The 21,312-nt window shown below is 47.2% G+C and overlaps 1 pseudogene; it reads right to left on the bottom strand.

Annotated features, from left to right (window-relative positions):
* Nucleotides 1-21,312, bottom strand: part of LOC124225575 (Y-box-binding protein 1-like) — a 174,736-nt pseudogene that overhangs the window by 129,205 nt on the left and 24,219 nt on the right.

The following is a 21,312-nucleotide window of genomic DNA, read 5'->3' on the forward strand; positions in this document are numbered from 1 at the left end:
CTGGGTGCCAGGGAAAAGGACAGAAGCCTGACAGGGTGTTGGGAGGACCTGCCGGAGGAAGAAGGAAGGTGCTGATGAGGAGATGCTATGCTCATAAAGCTAGGATAGCAGAGAGGTCATTCTTGGTTGGGAAGCTATGTTTGCATGGTGTAGAAGCAGAAACACGAGCAGTATGTTTGTAAAACAAAGAAACACCCAGGCCAGCCTGAGAAAAGCTTCCTGGAGACAGCTGTGATATTCAGGAAAGCACATGGGATCAGGCGGGTCTGCTTTTGACTCCTGGCTCTGCCCTTGTGAGCTACGTGATCTTAGGCAATTTACTTTTGGGCAATTTTTGGGCAATACTTGGACAATTTTACTCTGGGCTTCAGTGTCCTCCTCTATAAAATGAGATAAACAATAGGTCACTAAACAGAAGTAACTCTTTTTCTTGATTCTTCAAGACTATCTTCCAAACTCATCTCAGATACAGTCATTCCTGGGATCACAGGGAAATCGTTTTTTAATCCCCTCTCCCTTGGCCCATCTGTAGAACAAGGATGATATTTTTTACATCTATGGTACTTTAATGTTACATGTGTATCAAAATTACCTATGGTATATTTTGAAAATACAGATTCCTAAGTCCTCATCCAAGAACTTCTGATTCAGTACTTTGCACTAGGATCCATCAATATCTTTCCAGTTGAGAACCACTAATCCATGTCAAAAACTGCAGTGGCGATTGAACAATGGTTACAAACCCACGTAGCACAGCTCCTGGCACACAGGGCTTGCTTTATAAGTGGTGCTGGCTGAGATGGTGCTGGGGGTGAATAGTGGGAACGGCGTGGAGTGGTGGTGGTTGATGGTGATGGATGGTGCCAGTGGAGGTGGTGAGTGATGACGGTGGGTGGTGGGTGATGGAAGCCAGGTCCTTGGAGGACCCTAATTCAGCAAGAAGACTTAGAATTTCTCTGGTGCAGCGTGAGGAAACAGTGAATAGGAGGCTTCCAATGGGAACAAGCGTTCCTTCTCACTTCCATTAGGAATTTCCTCCTGGACTGAATCAAAGGAGAGGCAGCTGCCCGGAAGTAAAATTCTCCTGTTCTCAGAGGTAAGAAATAAAACTGCAAAACTTTACTGTGACTTGCAAAACAGATCAATTGTACAAAATCATGTCTTACAACACAAACTAAGATCAAAACATTTTAACACCAGCTCATACAGACTTATAGGCTCCATAATAAGATCATGGGAAAATGACTTAACAGTAACTCCATATGAACTCAAGTTTCAGAGACAAGACCACTGACTATTCGAGCAATTCACTTGGGTTACAAATTCTGACCATTCCTTGCCCAGACCTTACTTGGCAACTTGTCCCCTAAGGCCACCCCATCACAAAAGCCCATGACTTCCCCCTTTTGAGCCACTACTGGGGCTCCCTCAGGATGATGCTCCCCATTTCTCAGCATGTTTAATAAACCCAGTGTGGCATAATCACTAGGTCTCCCAGTGGCCTTTGGGAGGGGGCTTCATCAAGGAAGCCAGAGACCCATGGCCCTTTGCTCTTAGAATGTCAGCTTGTTTTATTGAAACAGCCTGTCCAGCATCTGGACTCACTGAATATGGAAAATGGCTCATTGAAGACCAAGCATTTCAAAAAGGTCACCCCTTCACAGAATCAAAATTCTGGGATATCAAGACAAATCCTTAAAGTGAAATTCTTTTGGGTCTTTTCATATCCTTTTGGAAAAGGAGTCTGGGACCTGGAGGAAACAGGAACAGGACACTTGCCTTTCAACACTGGGAGCTCTCTGGTGCTTCGTGCAGAGAACAAGGCTGATGGAGGAGCATGGGGAGCGTCTTTGTCTGCCTGGCCGAAGGCTGGAGGACAGACTGTCCCTGAAGACTACCCATGTCCTTGCTGTGGATGAGCCAGCACGTGGCCGTGGCGGGGAGCAGGTGTTCTGAGGACAACTCCACTCATGCACACTGGGACAGAGCACTCACCTCCTTCCTCTCCTCAGCTCCAGCTCCTGTTTTGGAAAGCCCCCTGCTCTCTAATTCCTCCACTCTCTGCCCAGCGCTGTGGGTTAGTGGGCGTTAAGGCTATGGTGGTTTAACATTCAAGTAGGAAGGAGCAGGCCCCCAGGTGAACGGGAACTTCTTCACCCTAAAGATTGGGAGATTTACTGTTATCTGAAGACAGAAGGACTTGAATGGCCAAATTTATGCATGAGTGCTTTCATTTGTTTATCTTTCTTCCAGCTAGTTGTTTTTAAAGGGCCAGGTTGCCCACATGTTTCTTGCCTAAAGCCTTTTATGGCTTTTGACAGCTTAGGCACTCGTCATCCATACCCCGACATGTAAACTAAGGTCCCTCACAGGGTGACCACGTCTCCCCATGTGCCTCGGGAGTCTGTTCCCAGTGGAATTGTTAATAGCCTCCCTTTTACTCTCAGATTGGGTAAACTAAGGTCCCTCACAGGGTGACCACGTCTCCCCATGTGCCTGGGGAGTCTGTTCCCAGTGGAATTGTTAATAGCCTCCCTTTTACTCTCAGATTGGTTCCGTTTTGGAAATAAATTATTGGTGATCCCACTAATCTGATGTTTTCAAAGGGGAAATAATGAAACAGTACACTTATTGAGCACTTACTGTATGCTGCACATGACTCCAATAAGTCTATTTAGATTCTAAATATATAAATCTCTTCAACCCTCACCAGCTCTCTGTGAAGTTAGGTAAAATGATTGTTCCCATTTTACATGGGAGAAAATCAAGACACAGGAGGAAATAACTTGCCCGAGGTTATGCAATCTGACTTCAGAAACAGTCCTCTTAACCACTACCCATTGCCGCCTGCTGGATGCTGGATCTTTACTCCAGAAAATCTGGATGATCAGAGATGATCCAATTTAGACTTAGCGGTGCTAAGGCCCACAGATAGCAGAAAGACATTGAGGCCTCAGAAGAAACAGAGAAATCCGAAGGTCCCTGCCTGTATTAGTTTCCTAGGACTGCTGTGGAAACTTGCAGCTGTGACAAGAGAAATTTATTCTTTCACTGGTCTGGAGCCCAGATGTCTAAAATCAAAGTGTCAGCAGGGCCAGTCTCCCTCTGAAGGCTCTATGGGAGGGTCCCTCCTTGCCTCTTCCAGCATCTAATGGCCCCAAGTGTTCCTTGGTTTATGGTAGCATCACTTCAGTCTCTGCCCCTGTCTTCTCTTACTTGTCTGTGTCTCAAATCTTCCTCTCTTTTCTCTTATAAGGACACTTGTCATCGGATGTAGGGTCCACCCTAAATCCAGGATGGTCTGATCTCAAGATCCTTCACTTAATTACATCTGAAAAGACCATTTTTCCAACTAAGGTCAAATTCACAAGTTTCAGGGGTTAAAACATAGACCTATCTTTTGGGGGCCACCATTCAACCCCTCCTGACATGCATTATGAGAGTACGAGAATGTAGTTTCCGTAATCTGCATAAACCTAAGTCTAAAGGTATCTCTTTGAGCCTGTCTTGAGGAGTCATTTTATTCTTCCCCGCAGAGTTCTTTAATTTTACCTACTTAAGAAAACTTTCCAAGTTACCACCAGCAAAAAAGTATCTTTGTCTTTTCTAGAAAATCCTCAGAACTTAACAGAGGCCAGGATGCTGAAAAGAAGGAACGCATTTCCTCATCCTGGAAGCTCTGTTCCCCTCCTGCCTGCCGGGGCGCTGTCCACCAAACCCAGTGGCACTCTTTGGGGCCTCCTTTAAACCACCTTTTCACCCACCCTCACAAGCCCACAGAGATACAGTCGGCTCTCAGCTGGACTTCATTAACTAGCTGTGTGACTTCAGCCTGCTTCATTTTAATTCTCTAGGCCTCTGTTTTTCCCTAGGCATGGAAAAAAAAAAGTAGACAGTTTGACCTTGAAGGTCACTAAATTCTAGCATAGAAGTGAGCTTCACAGCCTGGGAACCACCAGCTCTGTTGCAAGACCTCCATCTGGTCCTCGCTTTCCTGCTCAGGGAATATTTCATCTTCTCCTCTCAGTCCCAGCCCCATTTGCCCTATTCTCTTGTCCTGAAAGAGCTCTCTCCAAGGCTGATCTTACTCATCAACCGGAAGTCTTCACTACCTCTTACAGATCTTTGCCTCCAGGCAGCACTCCTTGCTTCATCTTGTTCCCAGTCCCAGAGTTCTTCCCTCCCCCTGAAGGAGTCAGAGCAGAATCCTTTACCCCTTTCTTTAGCTCCTGTTTCCTCGCTGATTGTTAACCTTGTTATTATTTAATGAGGATACACAGAGGACTCCAGCTTTCTTAGCAAAACACCACAAAAGCTGGGCTTCAAGTATTAACATTTGGAATTTATCACATCCCGTTATCAGCCAGGAAGTGAATATGATGAAAAAGAACTTGCTGTAGGGCTTCTAAGCCTTCCCCATTAGAGGTGACAGATGGTTCCCAACCCAAAATAAATGCCAGCCACGCTTGATAAAAAATGTGCACACCAAACCAAAAAGGCAGAGATGCAGAGCAAATTGACAACCACTATTACTATAGCTTATATCTTGCATTCATGTCAGGCCATAATAAAATCCATGCTTAATTTGGAAAAAAAAGCAGACAAACCGTACATGTTCAATATTTTTTCCACCAGACATTAAGCTCAAACACCGGACTCCTCTCTTCAAACCCAAGCACAGGGTAACCCTGCTGCTGTGGGGGCCTGGGGCCAAAATGTCGCCAGTTTGACGTCCTGAAGAACAAGTTCAGAGTCAAGGTCAGCACTGTGGATTTCAGGAGATCAACTGCTTCAAATAACTGTCATCCTGTGACTACCCTCCTTACCTCCCTCTTGGGCTGGCTTTGAAATTTCCGCAGCAGAAGTCACCTTAGGCTTCACTAGAATATCAACGGTGTTTTATTTTCCAAGTGTGCTCTGGGGAACCGCTGTTTCACCCCTGCCCCAGCAGAACAGCTTGTGCTGCAGAGCCGGTCTTCCCCTCAGCCCACCCCCTCCCTGCCCAGAAGCTTGGCCAGAAGGGTAACCTTAGGGAAGCCACAGGGCCACTGGCCGCCAAGAGCTTGCAGCAGAACTCGAAAGATTTCACCAACTGGTAAGAAGCGGAAAAATATCAAATAAGGAAAAGAATAATCAAGTGAGTTGTTCTGTTGTAAGCTGGCCCTGGGGAGTCTCTGCACGCCATTAATCTGCAGCCTAGCAGCAATCCCTTCCCCAGGGGTGCCTTGCTTTCACAAATAACAAGAGGCCAAACAAAAACACTCGATTTCAAAGCTTCCAAGAATCCCTGAAGAGGCTGGAGTTTCCTCCAGCGGCACAATGACTCTGTGTGTGAGGAGAGATTGTAGGCTGATGACAGAGGAAAGGGAGGTGAAATCTAAGCGGCACCCCACTAGGAAATATGGATGGTAGAAGTTGCCACCTCTTGGGTCTCTCAAAAGCCCAGACAGCTCCAGACTGGACTGGACAGGTTTCCATTCATTCATTCAACACCTAAGATATGTCAGGGCTTACAGCAGTCCTTGTCCTATTAGAACTGTTTTAATGGGAAAATAAACAAGCAAACTTGTGACCATAAAACATCTGAAATGTTTTCTCAGGGACATGCAAGTTGAGGTGTCGAGCGTGCACAGAGAGGGAGGAAGCCCTGACGCCCCAGGCAGGAGGGCCTTCTGTAGGAAGTCATGTCTACACTCAAAATGGAAGGAAGAGAAGGAGGAATGGGAGTGACAGAGAGTCGCCATATTCTATCACGTGGAAAGAAGTTCAGTTTCACTGGAGCAGAAGGGACGAGGGAGGCGGGGTGGTGAGAGATGAGGCTGCAGAAGGAGGCAGCAGCTGGGCGGTGGATTCCAGGTGCTGTAAGGAGTCTGGACATTCTCCTAAGGTATCTGGATAGTCTTAAGTGGAAGAAGAGGAACAAAATGGAGATGGGGAGCAAATGATGTAATTAGGTCTGCAATTTAGAGCCACTTCTCTGAGAAGCAGCACCTTGACCTTGGGCTCTTTGTTATCTTTGACACTCTCGGCACTGGTGTCATGGCAATCAGTAAAAATAAAAGTTAAGAAAAAAAAAAAACAACAGAAGGTAGGCGACAGAAGATGGGAGGAGTCCCTGAATAGTTCTGAGTGTCATTATGGGAAGCCAGCTTAAGGCCTGCGGGGTCCAAGGCTCCCTAGAATCCACATCTGAAGGGAATGGCCTCCCAGCCTCCAATGCCAGAGAGAGGTCAGGCCACCAGCTTTCCCTGGAGACAAGGGGTGATGCTGCACACAGACTCGGGGCTCCCTCTTCATGACCCCCAGGCTGAGCCTATGTTAAACTTTCCACTGTTTTTCAGCCAATTGAACCCCATCAGATAATATTGAGTCTGTGTGTATAAAAGATGACAGAAGACCCTCTCCACACTGCTCCACCATCACCCTCAATCCCAAGAGACCACCCCTGTCTCTTGCCCTCAGTCAGCACACAGCCAGAGTGAGGCTGCAAGGGTTGCCCTAGGACATCGCTGGGGAACAAGTGGCCTGAAGACTGTGCTGCTGTCAATACAACCGATGCCTTTCCCACAGGGCCTGCCTGCTGCCTGTTCTGCCAACAGGAAAGTCAGGGTCCTGCCCCTAAGCCTGGAGCAGTTTCTGCCCTGGGGCTGAGAGTGTGAGCGGATGTAATGGGGAGCCAGCTCCAGGTCAGGCCCTGGGTAGGGCCTTCTCGGCCATGTCCTGCAGGTCTCAGCTCCTGTGGGGCTTCCCACTCTCTGGGCAAGAATTTGGAATTGGGCGTTTGGGATTATTTAGCGGGAAGGAGAGATGGAAAGGTTTGGAGGTGCATGCAGCGGTGAGAGAAGAGTAAAGAGGAGAATAAAACTCTTCAAGTGAAGGCAAGTGATCTCCTTAACTATAAACAATCTATGCATCAGTTACCAAGAAGAATCAAGAAGCAATCAAAGACCCTTGACTCCATCAGGGCAACAGCATTTTCTTGTGCAATTCAGGACACCAAGAGGATAAGCAACTTTAAGAGGTGCCTTATTTTAGGCAAGAATGGATGTTAAATATGGCTTCCTACTCAAGTGTATAAATGTAACAACAACTCACATTTGTATAGAGCTTTATAGCTTGCAAATTTTATCACCATCACGCTGGATCTTTTTCACAAATCAAATGAGGTAGAAAAGAAAAGTATTATTATCATCGCCTCATTACAGATGAGGAAGGCGGAAGGAGGTTAAGCAAAACAAGTGTTGCATAGCAGAAATGACATAAGATTTGGGGCTGAAAGACCTTGATTCAAGCTTTGTCTCTACCACCAACTAAATTTGCAGAAATAATTGTGTGTGTGTTACTATTTAACTAAAGAATGACTGTATTTCTAAGTTCTTAAGGAGGGGATGGGCATGTCACTCTTACCCCCATGTGACATAAGTCGCATTCTCTCCATGGCTCCTACCAAATTATTGCTCTTTAAGTAAATGAATGCAAAGTGTGTTGAGTAGTGCCTGGCGTGCGTAAGTAGCATATGAATGTTAGGCTTGTTTATCTCTTTGTCCCCAAAGTACAGCATCTGGCACATGCTGAGTATTCGATAAATAAATGCTGATGGACTGACTGCAAGGCCTTCATCCTCCAGTGCAGGAGACAGACATAAAGAAATAACGGCAGTGCAGTGAGATGCCTGCCATGGAAGGTACGTGTCAGTGTGCAACACTGGGGAGTACAGATGCAGCTGCTCACCGTGGGAGGAAAGGTGAGGGATGGTGCATTGAGGAGGTGACCCATGAGGCAGGGCTGAAAGAACGAGGGAGAGTGTATGAGTTAAAGAGAGTGGAGTATAGACTTCTTAGGAGGTTAAGTGTGTAGAAAAGTCCCCAGTTATGATAGAGCAACATGTACTCTGAGAAGAGCAAATAATTCATTATGACTGAAAGGGACACTGTGAGGGGTACCACGGTAGAGAAGAGGTTGGAGCACATGGCCAGGGCCAGACGTGCAGAGCTTTGGACACCAGGCTGGGAATCTGGATCTTATTCTCTAGCAGAATGTAGAGCCAATGAAGGGATTTTAAGCCAGGGAATGAATATTTGTGTTCTAGCAAGGATGATCTAGGGGTAATCAGTAGGATAGATTTGAAGGGAGTGAGACCAGAAGAGGGACCAGTCAGGAAACTATCTTCATAGTTCGGGTAAAGTAGAAGAAGAGATTCGGATAAGATTGAGATAATGGGGGCCGGCCCCATGGCCGAGTGGTTCAGATCGCACGCTCCGCTTAAGCAGCCCAGGGTTTCACAGGTTTGAATCCTGGGTGCAGACATGGCACCACGCTTCAGGCCATGCTGAGGCGACGTCCCACATAGTAGAACTAGAAGGACCTACAGCTAGAATATACAACTATGTACTGGGGGGCTCAGGGGAGAAGAAGAAAAAAAAGATTGAGTTAATGAAGAAGACAGAGAATAAAAATTTATCTAGTAAGTGTCATCAGAAGACTTGGTAATCCACTGAATTTGTCAGGGGAAAGAAATAAAGAAGGCAAAGATGGTGCTGAGGTTTCCAGTTTGATGACTGGGTCAATAGAGGCACCACTGAGTTAGAAAACACTGGACTAAGAGGAGATGAGGAGTTTCCCACTTGGACAGTCTGTGTTTGAGGTGCTTGCCTGGTGTGTACAGGAAGCCATGCAGCAGGTGGTTGAAACCAGAAGACAGCGAGGAGCCTGTGGAGGAGTCTGCCCGGGAGTTGTCGGTTTGTGGTCATCAATGGACAAGTGATGGCTTAAAAATGGGAGAGGATGAGATCAGTCAGCGAGAGAGGATGACCTATGTTGGCCCACATGGGAGCCTCAGCAAGGTGCTCATTCTGCCAAAGAACTTGGAAATAAGGGAAATTCAGTCACTCTTCTAAGAATTAAATAGTAACATACAGACAATGGATGTGAGGAGTTAACTGTAGGAGTAAACTAAGAGGTCTATAGTCAAGTGCTCAATGAATTCGAGAAGGCCTAAAACACCATCAGAATGGCCCGGTGTAACCTCCCTCCTTTGGACCTTGTCTACAACTATGTGGCCTGGGATTGCTGCAGGATACCAGCCTGAAGAAGCGACAGCATGCCAAGAGCATCTCAAAGAAACCAAGCAAGAGCTATGTTTGTACCGCGTTATCCATCCTTAGCCATTTTCACTCAATGATCAAATAAATCTCTGTTATGGTAATCAGTTGATTTGCATTGGGTATCCTGATACTTTCAGTCAAAAGATTGCTAAGTTGTATCCTCAGTGAGCTTGGAAGCAGAGCAAGAGGAGGTAATGAACGAGTCCCAGTAGGGACACAGCTGCCTGGGGACCAGGTCACTTGGGTCTGAGGGCCATGCTCCCCATTCTCATTTCTTGGACGGGCCCTGGATCTTTGGCTTTTCATTTTCAGAACTCTGGAGTCATCAGTGACCCAGTTCCTGCAGCTCTCTCTTAAGAGTGAAGAAGCATCTTTCCAAGCAGACCCCAGTAAACTTGCCCTCATGTCTCATTGGACCAAATTGAGTCACAGCCCTTCCCAAACAAATCCTGAGGCCAGGACCGATTCACGTTGGCTGGATTCTTACAGCCAAGGGAACGAGGTTATACTTAGGCCCAACCTTAGAGCTGGGGGTGGGGGTGGGGGTGGGCAGGTACATAGGCTGTGTGGACAAAGACTGGGGACCTGAACAAAACTGGGAGGATTACCAAATGAAAGGGAAATGGATGTCATGGAGGCAACTAAGACACTCACCAAACTAAGCAACTTTACTAACTCCTGAATATAAATTGGCTTCCTACTTAGACCTACCAGAGGGGAGAACAAAAATACTGCCTATATTGCCTAATATTAGAGTCCAAGTTGTATTTCATATTAGTAAGGCTATTTTAGTTTACAAGCAGCTACTATACAGATAAACTTAGAAATCTCAATGATTTAATACAATTAAAGTTTTTCTTGCTCAAACGCTAAATAGTAGCTAGAGGACAGTGAGTGCTCTGCTCTAGTGATGGGGGTCCCTGCCTTCTTCAAGGTGATTTTGAAGGTAATTCTGGACATCAACATTCAACCTTCAGATGATGGAAGAGAAAGGGTAGGACTGAGAGGGAGGTTTTATGGGCCAAGCCTGGAAGTAGGGTAACTGCCCACAGGTACATGCCACACAAAACCGCAGACCAGTCTAGGAAGATTCCCTAGCTATGTGGCCCAGAAGAAGGGAAGTGGCAGTGTGAAGAGTGGCCAGTCTCTGCCACAGGGGCTTCTTAGCACCATCTGGCTGCCTTCCCTGCTACCACCCAACCTCGTCCTACTTGCTCCCTCCATTCTACTTGAATTGCCAAAGAAAGAAAAAAAGAACAAGAGAGAGTATGGAACTTTGGATAACAATAAAATTCAATCTGTGAGGCAAGTAGGAAATCAAGCACTGAAGAAGACTGAGAAGGGAAATCAGAGAACCAAACACAAAACCAAGAACATGGAGATGTGGAGAGCAGAGGAAGAAGGAGTTTCAAGAAAGGAACCTGCCTTCCTGCCTAATCAGATGGAGCTGAGGATTGAATGAGCTGGGAAAGTGGAAGTGTTTTCAAGAAGGTCAACTGCTGTAGCCACGTAAGAGATGACCTGCAATAATCTGTTTCTGGCCTCAGTGGAAAGCCTGGCTTGCCTTCAACATCCCCAGCCTCTGGATTGCTACGTCCCACCCTACTCCCTCCCTTTCTGCACTCCCAGCAGATGGAGTAACAAGGAAGCTTGGACAACTCTACCTAGTGCCTGAAAAAATGCCCCATGATGCCACAACCTCAGGTAGAGTTTGCAAAGTCAAGAAATGCTCCTAAACCCCCCAAAAGTCACAAGAGCTTGCATCTCCGAGATATGATGCCCCGGGGCCCTTCGGGGAAATATCGGTCCCTTGTTCATGCTGGACTGGAGTGGGCTGCACTTGTACTTGCACTTGAAAGAGGAGAGAGGATAAATACAAGAAATCTTTTGTACAGGAGGGCGGGGTGGGAGGGTAGGAGGAGTGTTTCAAAAGCTTTTCTAAATTTAATTATATGTCATTTTTCTAATTGTACTTCATAATTGTGTAATTATCCCCAAGTATTTTTCTTTAAGTAATAGAACTCATAATTACATACTAATTGAAATGTGTAATCTCGTCATTAGGATATGTAAATATATAATAGTGTGAGGATAAGGTAATTAAAATTCCAGGGATGACTGTGCCATAAAAACCTGTGACATGTTCCTGCTTCTGTCCCAGGATTCTCTCTTCCAACAGACTTTCAAATTCCACCTGGACAGGGAAGATAAGCTCCAAGGCCCGGGAAACATGTGATGAGACAGTACATTTACCAACAAACACAGTCCATCAGGCAGTGGGATGGCCTGCCTTCCCCTCCACAATCCTACCCAAAATACCTCCTTGGGATTTTCCGCTTTCACACCCTTCTCCATCAGGAAGGAACCCTAGAGTTGCAGAAGGGCTGAATATGGGCTGTCTGATAACTCCCTCCACCCTGCCTGAATGCAGAGCTCAGAGAGGGTTAGATTCGCCATGAGGCTACACCCAAGTGATGCACAGAAGGAAGAACATATATCCCCCCTGTACCAGTCTGGGTTCTCCAGAGAAACAGGACCAATAGGATCTTTATAGATAGATACAAGAGGAGATTTATTACAGGAATTGGCTCATGCAGTTATGGAGGCCGAGAAGTCCCACGATCTGCTGTCTGAAACCTGGAGAAGTAGGAATGCCAGTGGCATAATTCAGTCCAAATCTGAAAGCCTGCAAATGGGGTGTAGGAAACTGATAGGGATAAGTTCTTGCCCAGGTCCCAAAGCCTGAGAACCAGGAGAGTTTGTATCCGAAGGCAAAAGATGGATGTTTCAGTTCAGGCAGAGAGAGTGAATTCGCCCTTCTGATGGCTTTTTGTTCTATTCAGGCCCTCAACAAACTGGATGACGCCCACGTGCATTGGTGAGGGAGATCTTTGCTCAGTCTACTGACTCAAATGTTAATCTCTTCTGTAGACACCCTCACGGACACGCCCAGAAGTAATGTTTTACCAGTCACCTGGGCATCCCTTAGCCCAGTCTAGTTGACACATAAAATTAACCCTCACACCCCACTAGCCACTAACCCTCTCTCTGTGATCCCAGGACCAACCACAGATCAACATTTGATGTTTCCTTCATAGGTGGAAGCTGCCTCTTTTAGGGAGACCCATTGATCAGGATCACTCTGTGAGAGATTTCAGCCACCCAGACAGCCCCAAAGTGGAGGCAGAGAAGCAGCCTCGACCACAGCTACCAGCTTCCTGCCCCTGCGCTAGAACCCAATGGCACAGACCATGAGCAGATCTGTTCAAACTCAAATGACACCCATGTCCTCCCCTACAGGGCGACAGGTGAGCCCTCATGGGGTAAACTCAAGAAGCTAAGGAAGCATGGATGAGGAGGGACATTTACGCAGACATGGGCAATGGGGAGGATGTGAGGAGAGCCTTCCTGGAGGAAGTAACATCTCAATTCAAGCCTGAAGGGTGAGCAGAAGATGAATCTAGTAGAGGAGTGAAAGTAGAGAATGTGAGGTAGGGGAGAGAATGTGCACCACAGCTGGGAGGTGAGAGTGTGGTCAGTTCAACCTGGTGTAGACTGTGAAGCGGAGGGTCAGGAGAGACAAGGCCGGAGGGGAGACAAGGGCTGGGCTGAAGAACCTGTGACCTTCATCAAAGCTTGGATTCTCCTGAACATGATGACTAATTTGGAAGAAAGTTCAAGGCTGGCTGGATGGAAAGACAGACAAATTAATGGATTGATGGAGTGATGATGGAGGGGAGGTCTTGGATATCACGGCTGGGCCTGGAGCAAAACTACAACCTGAGCTCCCCCAAGGCAGTGGTGTTTCCTCCTACTACTGATGCCCCCATCCCAGAAGGCCAGGGCTGGCAAAGCAGAGGCTAGAACTCAACACCCAGGCTCTCTCCACTTTGTGTGCTCATCCTGGGGACATAGAGAGCTTCATCTTGTCCATCCAACACTTCTTACCTGCTCTAGTCACTTCACATGGACACACACCCCAAAAGCCCCACATCATACAACAGCACTAAAGGCCTTGACCTCTAAGCCCCAGAGTTAGGACCTCTCCAAGCTGACATACACAAACAGACAATTTCCTAACATCGGATACACAGATAGATTTTTCCCACCATCACATTAAAAAATGAGGATTTCAAGCAAGCTGCTTTGAAATTTGGTTTGTGGCCTTCAGAAATCTCGGAGGCACATGGGGCTACAGCCCAGAGGTGACAGGGTAGACACTTTCCTGGGAAGTGGGTCACACACTTGCCTCTGTGGCGCAGGGCCTGAACCCTGCCTCTGGAGCAGGAGTGTTGGAGTGTCCGAATGACAGAGAGGAAGAGGGAGGGTGGCTTCCTGCAGGGAGCCAGTGGAACCCCTCGGTGACAGTGTTGGTGTCGGGGGGTGCGGAGATTAGGGTCAGAAATTGGAAGGAAGGTAAGTGGAGCCCCTACCTGAGTGTTTTTCAATCATTTTCTCTGTGCTCCAGTCAGATGAGGGTTGAATTGTGACTTGACTCAGTGTCCCCAGATGCCAGAAATCTGTTACAAGACCCTTTCTAATCACCTAACCTGAAGAATACTCAATATAAGCCATTTTTACTTCTTTCTGAGATGTCTTTCTATCAAGGTGAAGAATCCAGCCCGTGTGCACACGAAAATCCCCACGCAGACGTTGGCAGCCTTGCTCCACCAGGATGCGCCGCGGGATGAGGGAGGAATGAAAACAGAGGGATGCTCAGCACGGGTCTGTGGGCACCTCTTGAGGGAATAATGGGGACCTTCTTCCTGACATTTTCTTGGAAACCTGGCATCTCAACTACAGTCACTGAGGCCACAAATGCCAGCCCCTGACCAGACGGCTTAAACCCCATCCCATTTGTTCAGAAAAGCAACAGTTGCCTCAGTGTAGACATTTTCTCTATGAAACTTTCTGGAATTGGCTGCCTCGGAGACACACACAATAGGGCTTCCATTAGTAAGACTAGAGCAGTGTATTGAGTTAAAGTACATTTTGAAAGCCATTATCCACCTCAGAAGTCTCTCCCACGAGGTCTGGAAGGTGGGGCTGGACAGCACCCAGCTGAGTCGTTACCCAAGGCCTCTTTAGAGAAATCAGTGGGTGGGAGGGAGCCGAGGCCACAGAGGGAGACACAGCAACATGGAAAGTGGAGCTGAGATCCTTGGGCACAGCTTGGGGCCTGAGATGCCCCCCGCAGGTTCTCCATCTCAGCACTCCTACGCCAGAGGCCACAGGTGTGGCCAATAGAGCACAGGCTCCCGGGTCACAGAGATGTGAGTTCAAGTCCTGGCTTCGTCACCACAAATTGAAGGACCTAGAGAATTTTACCTTACCTCTCTGAACTCTAGTTTATTTCAGTAAAGTAAAAATAGACATACAAATTCATAGGATTTTGTTGTGAAGATTAAATTAGATAGCGTCATTAAGTACCTGGCACATAATAGGTATGCAATAATGGTCTTTCCTGGCCTCCACTTGACATAAGATATAATAAACTCTACCCTCAGGGTTTTTTCCTCCCCCCAGGAATTATCTCTGTCCATTTGGCTGACTTACCTGCCTCCTAACCACCCTAATAAAAAAAATAGCAATCTACTGAACAATTACTAACAAGGAATCCATAATTAGAGAGTAATAAACCTAGAGGGATGGAGGAGGCATCAGAGAATGATGTCCTGGAGTTTCATAAATGCCCACTCATCATCTAGCTGATGATGAGATACGAGGGTTGAGTGAGGGGGTCAATGAGATTATTGAGTCCAAGAGATCAAAGACTAGAAGCCATGCACTAACCACTATTCTGTACTGCCTTTTTTTTTTTTTTAAAGTTTAGAGACAACCAGAGAGAGCAGACATGCACGTATACCAGGTGTAGCCACAGGATGATACGGTTATGAGGGCTGGGTGGAGCAGATGCTAGTTAAGATGGGCATCAGAGAACAAATGGGCAATGTTTGGCAACAGGAAGATTAGAGGAAGCAAGTTCGAGAAAACAGCATGATGATCAATTATTACCAAGGTCTCCTAACTTGGCTCTGGTTTTCCCAAGAAACCGCATATAGTACCAGAAATGTAGATTTCAATCCCAGCTCTTCCACTTAAAAGTTGGTGAGACTGGACACAGCATAACCCTTTTAAAACTTCATCTTCTCAACTGTGGATGAGGATAATGTTTTCAGTTACAAGATTAAAGGAGAAAGTGATTTGTAAACAATGTAGGTCAATGATTCCCAGACCCACCTAAATATTAGAATTACCTAGAGTGAATGCTAAAAATGTAGATTTCTGCAGGGACATAGCTGGTCCAGCAGGACAGAGCAGGAAGGTGTTTCCTGGCCCCCATCTCCCATGCTCAGGTCTACTGCCAGTGCCCCCATCGGCTGAACCTAACCAGAAGGTGGCCAGCGAGGGCGCTGGGTGATGCAGGCTGTGGGAGTCCTTCTCCTGGCACACACAAACAAGGGGACAGACAGACAATAATTAGCACTCTCCCCTCTCAGAAACTTCCAGTGGCTCCCCTGCCTACTAGGTACAGCCTAATCTCCCTAGAAAACCATCCAAGTCCCTTCACAATCTTCACCATCTTTCCAGACTCTTCTTCCCTCACTGCTCACAGACTTGAGCCTGAAATGGCATCGCTTGTTTTCTAGCCCATTGAATCTTCTCATGCCATTCCACCATCTGGAATGTTCTCCCCAGCCCCCTCTCTGTTTTAGGAGATCCTACTCAGCCTTGATTCAAGGTCTGTCTTAAGCTCTGTCTCCTCCATAATTGCATCTATGATCACCTCCAACTGGTAGGAATCTTTCTCTCCCTTTGCTGCCCCCACCTATTGCATTTGTACCACTCGTACAATCCATCACACACCGTCGCACACCTGTCGTCCAGCCCCAATGCTCCTTGTGGTGAAGTTATCTGTGTCCATGTATTCCTTCCTCTGTGAGACTGAAAGCTTCTAGAGGGCAGAAACTGTGTCTTGTACATCTTTGCATTCTCCAGTTCCCAGCACTGTCCTGCTCAAGATGTCTCTCCTTCCTCTCCCTAGCTCACAGATTCCTACGTCTTCTTCAAAATCCAGGTCAAATGCCAACTCTATTTCCTCCAGACAGAGCCAAATCCATCTTCTCTTCCTCCTCCCATAGGACTGTGCAATGTCTATCTCACCCCCGACCCACACCCCACCCAGGGAGGCAGTGTCGTCGTTAGGAGTACACGTTCCCCAATCTGTCTGCCTGCGTTCACGTTCTGAAACGTTGTCACTCAAAAGCTGTGTAACACCGAGAAATTTACTTAACTTCTCTACGCTTCTTTCTTCATGGTACCTATCATAGCAAATGAGCTAATATATGTAAAGCATTTAGCAGGGTGCTGGGCATATACATTAAATGCTGAATAAATGTTAGTTATTAATATTGTTACTTGACTCTAAGTTCCTTGAAAGCAGGACCTGTGTCTTGACCTTTGTTTCCCTAGTGTCTACACAATGTCTGGTATATAGTAGGTGCTCAATACGCATTTGTGGATTGCATGAATGAATAGGCACTTAATATTCAATAAATATTGGTTGGTTTGTTGGTTGGCTGGATGGCTGGATAGACAGATGAGTGGTCAGATAATAGGTACTGTGTTGCTGATTGATTACGTGAATAAGTGAATCAGTATTCAATACTTGTTGGCTGGGTAGTTCACTGCTTAAAACAAATGAGTGAATGAGAAAATGAATGAATAATAGGTACTTAATAAGAAGGTTGGTTGTTTGTATGGTTGAATTAACAAACAGATTTTCCACAAATGGCAAATGTTCCATAAATGTTAGCTGGTTGAGTGAAGGAACAAACATCCCTAAGATATAACAATAGCCTGGAGCCAAAGCCAGAGAGGACACAGCTAGAGCACTGATGGTAGGGAAGAGGGGTGACAGAGCCTGCCACCCAATAACGGTCTCAGAAACTGTCCCCTTGTCCCTGCTCTTCCTGGAGCTCTCCCTCCACCCAAGAGCTGATTCGACATATTGCCTGGGGCTGCAATGTGAGTGATTGGGATCCTGGAGGTGGAGAGAGGCCCAGAGGTGGGCTAGTCCCACCCTCTTCTCCCCACTCAGCGGAAGAGCAACCTGGAGGGGAAGGGTGCTTGTGGCCCCAGCACTGGCTTCTCTGCCCTGTCCCTGGTGAGGAGGGGCCCTCACCTCAGAGCACGTGAGGAGCAAATTCCACGTTACCTTGGTCTTAGAGGCAGGGATGTCGGCTAATTGGCTCATGCTTTCTTAGCCCCACTCCCTGGCCCTGCTTTTCCCCTGAGGCAACCCTAGAAACTCACATCTCTAGTTAATGAATTATTTTGCAACATGTCTGGGGATGCATGAGCCAGAAATCTTACACATGTTGGAGAATTTTGCCATTTCCTTTAAATATGCCATTCATTTGGTGGGTAATTAAATGTGCAATAATGAGCTCTAATTTCCATCTTAAATGACTTTCTAGGAGTAGCAGAAAGGGAGAGGCAGGGTGTAATTTTATGCAAGAGCCTATTTTTTTTCCCTTAAAGCTTTTTAGCACATAGAAGAAGGTGGAATTGAGTAAAATACAGTTGGTTTTGATTCTGCTCCACCTGTGAGTCTCTGCAATTACCTCCCCCTGGGAAAGAAACTAGAGCCTATAACACAGTAACAAACCCTCACGCTAAAGCCGGCGGAGCAGCCTGGGGATGGCCATCCTGGCAGTCTGAACTTGGGGAGGAGGAGAGAGGTTGGGCAGGAATAGGAGCTGATGGTGCGGTGGGGAGGACGCAGCTCTGCAGACCCCACAAACCCCCCGCTTGTGCAGAGGCCATAAATCCGAGAGAGCTAAGCCCTCCTCCTCTCCATACCTCCCAAACCGTACCTGTGCTGAATGGGAGCACACACATGCTCGTACACACACACACAAGCATGGGATTTGCCTTCTAACTCCAGAAGCACCAGCTTCTGTCAGAACCAGCTGCAGAGAGGCAGCCAAGAAGCAAGAGGGAAGTGAAGGGGTCCAGGCCACACAAGGGTTGAAAAGGGCCGTGCATGAAATGTCCCCTTCTGAGGAAGCAGCATGGGCTTTAAATCCAGACGCAGCTGGACTCAAATTCAAGCTCCACCACTTGCTGTGAGAATGCAGTTGAGTTCCTTCACCTCTCTGAGCCTCAGTTTCCTCATCTGTAAGATGAGAACAGTCAAACCCAACTCAGAAGATGATTGTAACAATCAGAGGATAACCCATGTGTAGAGGCCCTGGCGCACAGTAGCAAGTTCTCAATAAGTTGGATTCCCTCTTGCCCTTCTCTCCCTCAGTTGGCATTGGGGGTCAGGCTTGCCTGGGTTAACTTGCAATTCCAGGGCCCTCACACTCAGAGATGCCTCCATTCGTCCCCTCTCTTCAGTGTCACCTCTCTCCCTCCCACCATCCCACCTCTAGGATGGCCTCAGCATTTCAGCGGGAAGGAGACTTTTGGGCTTCCTTGACGCACAGCTGAGATTGCAGGGAGGCTGAAGAGGTCCCAAGGAACTGGGCTCCTGGTGCTGAACCAAGGGAGCACAAGCGATGAGGGAGGTGGGAAAAGGCTAAGACCAGGCCCTCCCTTCTGTTCCAGGTCTGTGGTGAGTTCACAGATGTCCTGGTCAGCCTTCAGAGGCATTCCTCCCCAACTAGAATCTTGAGAGGCTGATGCCAGGGGCATCGGGCAGGGCTCTTCACGCCCGTTACCATGAATTTGGAGGGCCCAGAGGAAGGGCTGTCACTGGCCAGCGCCTCCCAGCTCCTGGGTCTCCCTTCAGCTTGGCAGAGCCTCTGAGTATGGACAAGGGTGCCGAGCAGGGCCGAGGGCAACAGCTCGGCTGTCTCCCTGCTCCTCTGGCTGGTCTCCATTCTGGGCATCTGGAAAGGAGATAAGTAAATGACTCTGAGGACGTCTCCCAGGTATCTCAGGATCTCAGGCCAGGAAATGGCCTGCATAAGAGCTCAGTTGGAAAGAGGCCTGGGGTAGAGGTGGGAGTGAGGACGAAATGAAAAGAAATTATCCGGTTGACTCAAAGCAGAGGCTCCACTCAAATAAACAAGATATGGGTGAATATGTGGAGAGAGCGGGGCTGGTCCTTTATGAGGCAAGAACACACTAGAACTACAAGGGACCCAGTGGACAGTTACCCACCTATAGGGCCTGGGCCCCATTCAGTGAAGTTAAGGAGGTGGCCTGTGAGTCCCTCAAGCCACTCAGGGTCTACACCAAAGTTCTTCCATTTATTTACTCTTTCAAGCACTCACTCTCCACTTAATTACTCAATCAATATTTCAGGATTGTCAACTTTACACAAAGCAGACCATTCATATGATAAATGTCATGGGGTTTAGAGGCAGGCAGATCTGGTTTGAGTCCCTATTCTGTCATTACTGGTCATATGACTTTGGCAGGTTACTTGAGGTCTCTGGTCTCAGTTTCCACATCTCTAGAGTAGGATTGTTATGAAGACTAAATGAGAAAGTACTTACAAAGTGCTTAGCATGATGGCTAACATATAGTTCTGCATTAACTAAAAAATTAATCGTTGCTGCTATTATGAGGCAGTATGCTAAGACCTTAAGATGCTCACAACATACGACTATCCTTTTAGGCAATCAATGCATAAAATACACGATATAAAAAAATTATGTCCCCAAGGAAGAGAATGTTCTGTCCTTTTTGTTGCCTAGAGCATCTATGAAGGGTTTTGCTCATGATAGAATCTATTTGGTAAATGGAGTTAAATTCCTCAACAACCAAAGATAAATCATTTCAGAAATGATTGATACTGGAGACTATTACCTTATATAGGAGCATAGGACTGGAGAGGTGGCAATTTAAGCTAGGGCATTGACACAGACTCAAATTTAGCCTAGCCGTGAAATCTAGGATTGGACAGTTCCCAGAGGTTGCCTTTATCATGTTTCATTTGACTTTTTCTTAAAGATACAGGACAGAAAGCATTACATGGAGGCTGCCAGGTATTAATATTACAGTGTTCATCTCTGATCTTTTGTGCAATACTGAATCCTTTCTGAGGGATGCTGATGTGCAAAGCAATTGCAGTTTGTGAGGAGGAAAGGGAGAGGTATTGAGGAAAATTGGGCAGAATTCATAAAATCATAGAGCAGAATTCATAAAATCCCAGGGCTGGGAACAAGCCTGGAGGCTCCTCCCATAATCCAAAACCATGGGGGCAGGAAGGAACTTTCGGGATCCCCCCACCTTCCCACCCATCGGACAGATGAGCACACAAAGTCCAAGGGGCTCTGAGACTTGGCCAAGGCCACGGGCTAGCTAGTGACAGAGCTGGGACAAAACATAGTCTCCTGACTCCACTTGGATGATTTTCCCACTATACGTGGCTGTCGTCTTCTCTGAATATGAATTCATCAGAGGCAAGCAGATGACTGCTTTCCTTCCCAAGCAGGCCAGAGGGACCCCTAGAGCATCGCTTAGCAAGAGAAGACCAAACACAACTCCTTCTTAGAAGTCAACCACGGAGCATGGCTGCTCTCACACGGATCCCTGACGAAGCAGTTTCTCTTTACCGCCCCCCATGACCCACCCTCCCTACGTTTGCTTGGAAGTGATGTTGTTAAGCACGTTTACATCTGCAGTTAAGGCTGTACAGGTGAATTGGTCCTAGAGACAATTAGAACTGACACTTGCTTTGACTAATGAAAACAATCTGAGGAATATTTAAGTGAGTCACAGCTCAGCTGCCACGTAAAAACAAAGAAGAAGGATGGGGCCTAAGGGGGGGATGGTGGCTGCTGGGGCAAGGCTCTCCAAGGGGCCTCTTCCACCTGAAGCCCGATTCAGAGGGATCCAGAGACCCCATCTACCTGCTCTTCCCAGCCCCAGCACAGGTCAGCAATGCGCTGCGGGACAAGTGAGGACCGCGCTGGGGTCCTTGGGGGCGAGAAGAAAAAGAAGTTGAAGGACTTAGGGAGCTACCTGTGGACTGGCACCATTTGGATCCAGTCCCTGCCCGCCCACCTCCTTGGGGTCCGATTCCCTCCTGCGGCCCTTGCACACAGCCTCCACCTCCTTGTTCACAGAGGGCTGTCAGCTCTGCTTTGTTCTTCCTGATAACCACTGCAAAGTCCCAAGGGATAATGAAGGGACCTCTTTCACCACGTTCTACCCAGAGGCCTGATACAAGTTCTAACATGTAGTAAAC

This window comes from Equus quagga, chromosome 14 (assembly GCF_021613505.1).
Source record: "Equus quagga isolate Etosha38 chromosome 14, UCLA_HA_Equagga_1.0, whole genome shotgun sequence".
Taxonomy (NCBI): domain Eukaryota; kingdom Metazoa; phylum Chordata; class Mammalia; order Perissodactyla; family Equidae; genus Equus; species Equus quagga.